An 8,124-nucleotide genomic window follows, 5' to 3' on the forward strand; every position below is an offset into this window, starting at 1 on the left:
TCTGTACTTACTTAGATACTTATTATCTCCATTGTTTATATATACTGTATTGACTCCTCTTAGAGGTTATTTTGGAGACTCAGGTTTTGTATCTCTGTATTTTGGGTTTTCTTTTAGGTTTTCCTATATATCTATATATGTATAACTTTGTGCTCGGACCGGTTACGTTTGCGAACTGAGACCTGAGCTTTGCTATCTGTATCTTGGCACTCTATTGTACATATATCCGTGTCAGCTTACTTTATCTACTTCGTTTACGTTATCGATCGGAGTGTTGCACTTTTCAATTTAACGCTTTTATTTTATCCCTTTTTCTTCAAAGGCTCCTAGTTAAAGATCCTTTTCACTATTATTATATATAAATTTACTTTTAGAGGTCGTAATACCTCACCACCTCTGTCTTATGACTTAAGCATGAGGCTCTGTGTGGTAGGGTGTTACATTTTTAATTATTGAAATTTGTAAATTTTAAATATATGAAATACCCAAAATCATAAAAAATATATAAGAACCTTAATTATGTTAAACTCAAATGATCAAAACCTGATTTAGTTACAAAAAAAATTCTTGAATTTTATAACAAAGAAATACCTTGTTACAAACAATCTAAATTTTGTGACAAAATAGTTTTTTATTACAAAACAATTGGAATTTTTGAAAAAATGGCTATTTTGTTATAAAATAATTGTGTTTTTTTAGTGCTGAGTCGTGCTATTTTTGTCGCTGTCGACAAACGCATGGAAGGCGCGCGACTGAGTGTGAAGCAGTGTCAAAATAAAAAGCAACGATGACCTTGAGTGTGGGATCGAAGGCATTGAAAGACTGGAGACGAGAGAGCTTGAGAAATGAGTAACAAGATTTTTTTTAACGTCAAACGACGTCGTTTTGAGGTTGGGGTTTCTTTTTATTTCAAATTGTAAAAAAAGAGATAAAATAGTAATTTAGGGTAATTATAATATAATATAATTATTTTAATTTAAATATAAAAATATTTAATTAATTTATTTTATTCATAAAATTTTAATTGTTTAAATTAAAATTTTTAATTTTTATTATTTTACAATTACTTAAATTTTAATTATAATTATGTACAATGATCAATTATTAAAAAACATTATATAACAGTCTTAATTAATTAAAACCGTGACCATAGATCCTTTTAGGTCACTCTTTAAAACTGTGACCATAGATCTCTTTAGATTACTCCCAAAAACCGTGACCATAGACTCCTTTTAGGTCACTTTTATGTAAAACCGTGGCCATAGACCGTTTTAGGTCATCCACAAAAACCATAACCGTAGACCCTTTAAGCTACTCCCAAAATTGTGATTATAGAACCTTTTAGGTCACCCCCCAAATCCGTGACCATAGATACCTTTAGGTCACTCTTTAAAACTGTGGTCATGGGCCCTTTTAGGTCACCCTTTCTTAAAACCGTGACCATAGACCCTTTTAGGTCACTAATCAAAACCGTGACTATAGACTCTTTTAGGTCACCTCCCAAAACTGTGACCATAGACCCCTTTAGATCACCTAAAACTGTGACCATGGACCTTTTTAGGTCACTTTTTTTGAAAAATCGTGACTATTGGTACTTTGTGGTCCGCTTTTTTTAAAATTCGTGACTGAAAAAACGTGGCAATAGACCCAAAATATTGTAGTGAGCGTAGGGCAGTGTTTAGGCTAACATGAAGATTAGGATTCCATTTTTCAGAAGTAAAAATATGGATTCCAATATTTTGATATCTCAATGCTTTACCAATCGGCCCTTGTCGAGAATAATCACGTTGATTTTTACGTAAGAAACAAGCCTGGAATCTTGAGAGGTCATATTTGCACAAAATTGCCTAACCAAATCAGGATACATTTTGCTACGAATAGCAAACAAAGGCAGCCATCCTTGGCGGCTAAAAGTTTGAGTGAAATTCAAACCTTTTTCTGCCAGGATTTCTAGTGAAATCAATTTTGGAGCAACAATGAGTCTATCAATGATATCATTTGAAAAAAAATGTCAATTGGTCATGTTCAAAAATTGTTTGGAATCAAAATGTTCTTTTGGAAGCTTTGCATATTCAGATTTATCGGCTATCGGGTCATGCAATTTGGGCTCAACAATGGGATTAAGAGAGAAACAAGAATCCATACCACGGGTTCTAGGAGGAGGAGGAGAGGCTTTATGGGTTTCTTCTTTCTCTGTGACTGGCCTCTTTTCTCTCGTAGAGTTAGGGCACGAAGAACTTGGTTCAGAGGTTGTAGCGGCGCGACGAGTGGGGGTCTTGGTTGTGACCATGGATTCAACAGTTGTTAGAGGTTGAGAGGCGTGTTGTGGTGGTGATGTAGGAGTGATTTCAATGAAGATGGTAGTGGTTGAAGGTTGAGTGTTTCAAGTATGAGGGTATATGTGATATCATTTTCTTCTAATAATTATCTTCCTTCTTGGCATTTTAACCTAACACTAGAGTAGTTATATAAAATTCGGGTGAGAAGGATGTAAAGTGGTGGTGATTAATGCTGAGTAAAGAGTAGTTAAGAAATGTTTATAGAATGACAAAGGTTTTATAACTGATGCAAGAATAAAATAAAATCACTTTAAAATAGGAAACATTTTGAAATTGATTTGAAAATGAATTTTGGAAAAGATTTTCAAAATAAATAAAATTATTAGAGCAAAAAAAATCAAATAAAATATGTGTTAATGTAATAAGAAAATAATTTTGAAAGTAATGCAGAGATCACATAATAATTCAAGAAAGATATAAAGGTGACAACTTGAAAATTTGAATGTATTCATCATTTGCCCAGAATATCTCTTCACATTCTGCAAGATAAAATCTCAAAAAATCTTGCCAGATCAGTTAAAACATATCAGTAGCACTTGAAATTCCCAAAGCAATTCTTAATTTACAAAATCTATCCTCAGCTAAGGGTTTAGTGAATATTTCAATTAATTGATTGTCTGATTTAACAAACTGAACATCAATATTTCTCTTTTGTACATGTTCATATATTGAGTAATATTCACTTTAATATATTTAGTATGAAAGTGCAAAACTAGATTTTTGAAAATGTTAATGGCACTTGTAACAACCGGAGTTTTTCACGTAAAAACCGTTTTAATAAAATAATTTTAGTGTCCAGAATAGATTAAAAATTTAAAAGTTTTAATTTGAAAATATAAAGGTAAAAATTGATTTCAATGAATTTTTCTGAGTTAGAAAATGTATTTTCTGCAAAGAACCGAGAAAAACTGCGAACCGGCAGCCGAACCGGTCGAACCGATTTAAGTCTGTTCGGTACTGTGTTTTGAGAAAAATAAGATTTTGAAAATTGATTTATTTTTTTGAAAGGATAAAAAATAATTTATCAATCGAAAACCGGACACTAATCTTAAAGGTTTTGGCCCAAAGTAGGCCAAACGGACCAAAAACGCTAACGGGTTGGATCGAGCCCAAACCGGGCCCAAGGCCCAACATATATAAGCTCACTATTCACCTTCATCTTCCGGGCGCCATAACTTAAGCTTTGGAACTCTAATTGACGAGCCGTTTACGGCCACGCGAAGCTCTTGATGAGCTCTTCCTTTCTATCTAAGAAAATTTGGTAAGTACTCGAAACTCATTCCCCAGTTTCCTGCCCTAACTTCCGTATTTTTGGGGTTTGGTTTTTGAGTGGATTTTGTAGTTTTGCTTATTTAGGTGATCTTTAGTAGCAGGTAATTGTTGGAAATTGCCCCAATCCTTTTTTGACAAGGTAATCCTTTTGGTGTTGTATGTTATGGTTTCTAGGTTTTGATTTTGTTATATATATGACGTTAGATTGAGTTTTGGTGTTTGTTGGAGTTGGCTGAGGCTTTGGATCAAGCTTGGTGGCCTCGTTTTGGTGTTTGGTGCGTTTGGGAATCAGCCAATGTATGGTTTTGATTTTCTCTATATAGTATATAATATTCATGGACACTTATGCTAGTGACCCATAGGATAGGTTTGAATTAAAATGGTTGTTGGGTTGTTAAATGATGATGTATGATGATTTGTGATGGATTGATGATTTTTGAGTTTGATTATGATGATTGATTAGGATATGATAATGATGAATGATTGTGTGAAGTTGAGAAGTGTATTGGTATGATATATGTGATATTGAGGTTGATGATATGGTAATTTGGTTGAAAAAGTTGAATGGGGATTGATTATATTGTTACACATTTGATGTTGATGGTTGAGAATAGTGAAATGTGATGAAAAAATTGTATAAATGGTGAATTTTGACCTAAGAGGGTCAATTTTGCTGTAAATGGAAGTTTGGTATCATTTTGGTTGGATGTGGTTTGAGAATGCGGAAAAATATAGTACTTGTGGCTTTTGGTAAAAAACTGATTTTTAGTGAACTTTGATGGGTTATAACTTGTGCAATAGTTTTTAAAAATTGTTGAAACTTATTTAGAATTAAAGTTTATTGAAAGGTCTTCAAATTGATATAAAGTTTGTAAAATTTGGCTTTTTGTAGAGGAAATTATGATCATTCAAAGTTTGGTGTCAAAATCTGAAATTTTGCAAAGTTACAGAATTTTGATGTGACCAACGTCATGCATGCGCGTGGTCGACGCGTGTAGTGCGGTGTTTATAACTCACAGACTAACCGGCAAGTGCACCGCGTCGTACCAAGTAATACCTCAGGTGAGTGAGGGTCGATCCCACGAGGATTGAAGGACTAAGAAACAATGGTTACTTGAATTACTCAGTTAGGCAAACAGAAATTGGTGTTTGAGAGTTCAAAGAGCATTAAACAGTAAATTCATAGTTCAAAAACAGGCAAGTAAATAAGTTGGGAATAAAATATGGAGAAAGCAGTTAAGGCTTCAGAGTTATCTATTTTCCGGATTTACTTTTCTTACTTACTATTTTAATTATGCAGGATTTAATTCATGGCAAACTATGTGTGACTAGACCCTATTAGACTTTTCTAGTCTCCTCTAAAATGCATCAACAGCCAATTCCTTGGTCAATTAATTCCAATTAGAGGGTGATGATCAAATTCCAATTTATATGCCACAAAAACTCTAATTACCCAAAAATAAAAGGATTATATGTCACGTATCCCGTTAAATCCAGATAATTAAAATTTAGGAGAATATGTTTTCAAGTTGTTGTTCATGTAAAGAGCTTTCCCAAGTTATACAAGAACTCAAATAGAAAGAGGGTCATACTTCCGTTCCACCCAATTTAATAAGATAAAGAGCGAAAACAATTCTTAAATTATAAATCCATACATGAATTAAAATAGAAAAGCAATAAAATCAATCCATACAAATAGACAGAGCTCCTAACCTTAACAATGGGAGACTAGTTGCTCATGGCTCAGAGAAGAAAACTAGGATTCTGGTAAACTGTAAAATACGGAATGTAAATTTTAATAGAATCCCCCATAGGGAAGAAAAGTTTCTCCCTTTTATATCTAATCCTAATAATTTAAAATCTAATTTCTAAAACTTCAAAAAATATCTTTTCCTAAAAATAATATTTGAATTTAAATCAGAATAATCAGCAAGTCTTCAGTTGATGGGTGGGGACCACTTGTTCTCTCCACTCTGCAGCTTCTAATATGTGTTTTCTGGGCTAGAAATTGGGTCAAAACAACCCAGAAATCGCCCCTGGCATTTTTCTGCGTTTTCTGCACGCGGCGCATGTCACGCATACGCGTCAGTGATGCGTACGCATCGATGGTCTTTTTCGCGAGTCACGCGGACACGTCAGGTACGCGCACGCGTCGCCGTGCTAATCTTCAAATCACGTGTACGTGTCAGTCACGCGCACGTGTCGCCATAGAAAGCTCTAAATCACGCGTGCGCGTACTTGTCGCTCCTCGCTGCCATCTTCTTTAATTCTTGTGCTACAGAAACTCCATCAAATCCAGCCGAATGCTACCTAAAATAAACAAAATTGCAAAAGACTCAAAGTAGCATCCATATTGGCTAAAAGATAATTAATTCTTTATTAAACTCAACAATTTATATGCAAATTCACTAGGAAAAGATAGGAAAGATGCTCACACATCACAACACCAAACTTGAACTGTTACTTGTCCTCAAGCAACCAAAACTAATATAGGCTTAGGATGTGAATTTGCATGAGAATGAGAGTTCGATTAAACTCATGTCTCTTCTTATAGTGGGGTTTACAACTGCAATCCTGAATAGTTTTGGCATCTCACTCTCCTTTGAATCAGAAGGATGTTACTTTCATTTGGAATTAGAATCCAGATAATATTATGAATTCTCTGATCTTTTGTAACTCAATTTAATCCTTGAACACAGCAAATTTCTTCTGGTGCTTTGCACTTTGAGCCTAGCCGTGACTTTAAATGTTTTGTCTCAAGCTTTACTTGACACAGAAACACCTCAAGCTTTATTTTTTTTCAGTTATTCCCAGACAGTGGTGCTCAAAGCCTTTGGCGTACTCTGCAATTGATCTCGACTCTAAATGTTTTGTCTCAAGGATTACTTGACACAAGAACACCACAAGCATGTGACTAGGGGAACAACTCTTTCAGCTTTTAATCATATCTGACCTCCCTAGTCATTGATTCTCAGAGCCTTGGACCTTGCTCTTATTTTTTTTTTGCTGTTTCTTTTGCTTCAAGGATTAAACTTTCATTAATTTCAGGGAAATCATAATCATTCTCTAAATTTCTGTTCCTTATACATCAACATTCTTTGATTCAAATTTAAATATGCACTGTTCATATCATGCATTTAGAATTACAGAAAATACCACCATATCTAAGTAAATAAGACTATTCTTCAATATAAACTCACTTTCTCATGCAATACATCACTTCTGTATTTTTTATTTGAATTCAAGCTTAGTGAGTAATACATGAGACATCTTTTCAAAATTAAAGCAATTAAGAGAAAACTAAACTAGACCTAGGATTCTAACTAATAAAGGATCATACAATAAATAAAGCAAAATAGCAGAAAACTGGAACATAATATAGTAAAAGCGGGAAGGAATATAGAAAGAAAGGAACTCAACCACCTTAGTTATCCTAGCGGTCATTTTATTCTTCAGGTTGTGCTCCTTCGTGAAGATGATTCGCCTCCCTTTTGGTGCCATTAAAAAAAAAACAGAAAATCCATAAGCGAAGCGTCAACACCAAAGTTAAAGGTTTGCTTGTCCTCAAGCAAAGAAGAACAGAAAACAAAAACAAATAGTAAGATGAAAGAAGAATAAAAGGATAAAAGAACAAGAGAGAATTAGGATTGGGAGAGAGAGAAAGAAAATTAAAACTGGGCGGCGAACTTGTGTAATTGTGCGGCGCAAGCGACGCGTACGCGTACGGCACGCGTACACATGGGGCGCGAAAATTTCATAATGACGCATGAGCGTCAGGCACGCGTCCGCGTGCCCTTGGTTTTGTGCGATTCGCGCAAAGCCAGCCGCGCGCACGCATAACTCTCTATTCGCGTGGCTTGGGAACCAATAATTTCATACGACGCATGCGCGTCATGCACGCACACGCGTGGATGGCCCTTTGTGTCAATGACGCGCACGCGTCAATGACGCGCACGTGTCAGGGACACGTACGCGTGAACAAGTTTTGTGCTTCTAGCACACTTCCAGCCCCAAGCAGCACAACTCTCTGCCCAAACACTTATTTACGTCGATTTTAAGGTCACGCATATGCGTCGATGACGCGTACGCGTGGAGTGCCAAAATCACGAATGACGCGCACGCCTGGGGTACGCGTACGCGTGGGCTTGTTTGTGCAAAAGGCATCATTCCTGCGCCACTCCGGCGCAACTCTCTGTTCACTTTTATTTTTCACGCAGATGCATATGACGCGTACGCGTCAGCGACTCTTGCGCGTTGGGTGCTCTCTCTCTTTTTTTTTTTTGTCTGGCTCTTGTTCTAAGATAGCTGCATGATCTGAAAAATAGTAAAAACTTAGTAAAAATCAAATAAGGAAGAAAACTACTACTACGAAAAATTGCTAAGGATACGAATTTATCGGGTTACCTCTCGACAAGCGCTTCTTTAACATTACTAGCTTGACGGTCAGTTCTGCTAGTTCAGCAGATGAGTGGACCTCTGGCGATCAATCTTGCCTCTAAGATAGTGCTTCAGC

Source organism: Arachis ipaensis, chromosome B8 (assembly GCF_059453495.1).
Source record: "Arachis ipaensis isolate K30076 ecotype BB chromosome B8, ASM5945349v1, whole genome shotgun sequence".
Classification (NCBI taxonomy): domain Eukaryota; kingdom Viridiplantae; phylum Streptophyta; class Magnoliopsida; order Fabales; family Fabaceae; genus Arachis; species Arachis ipaensis.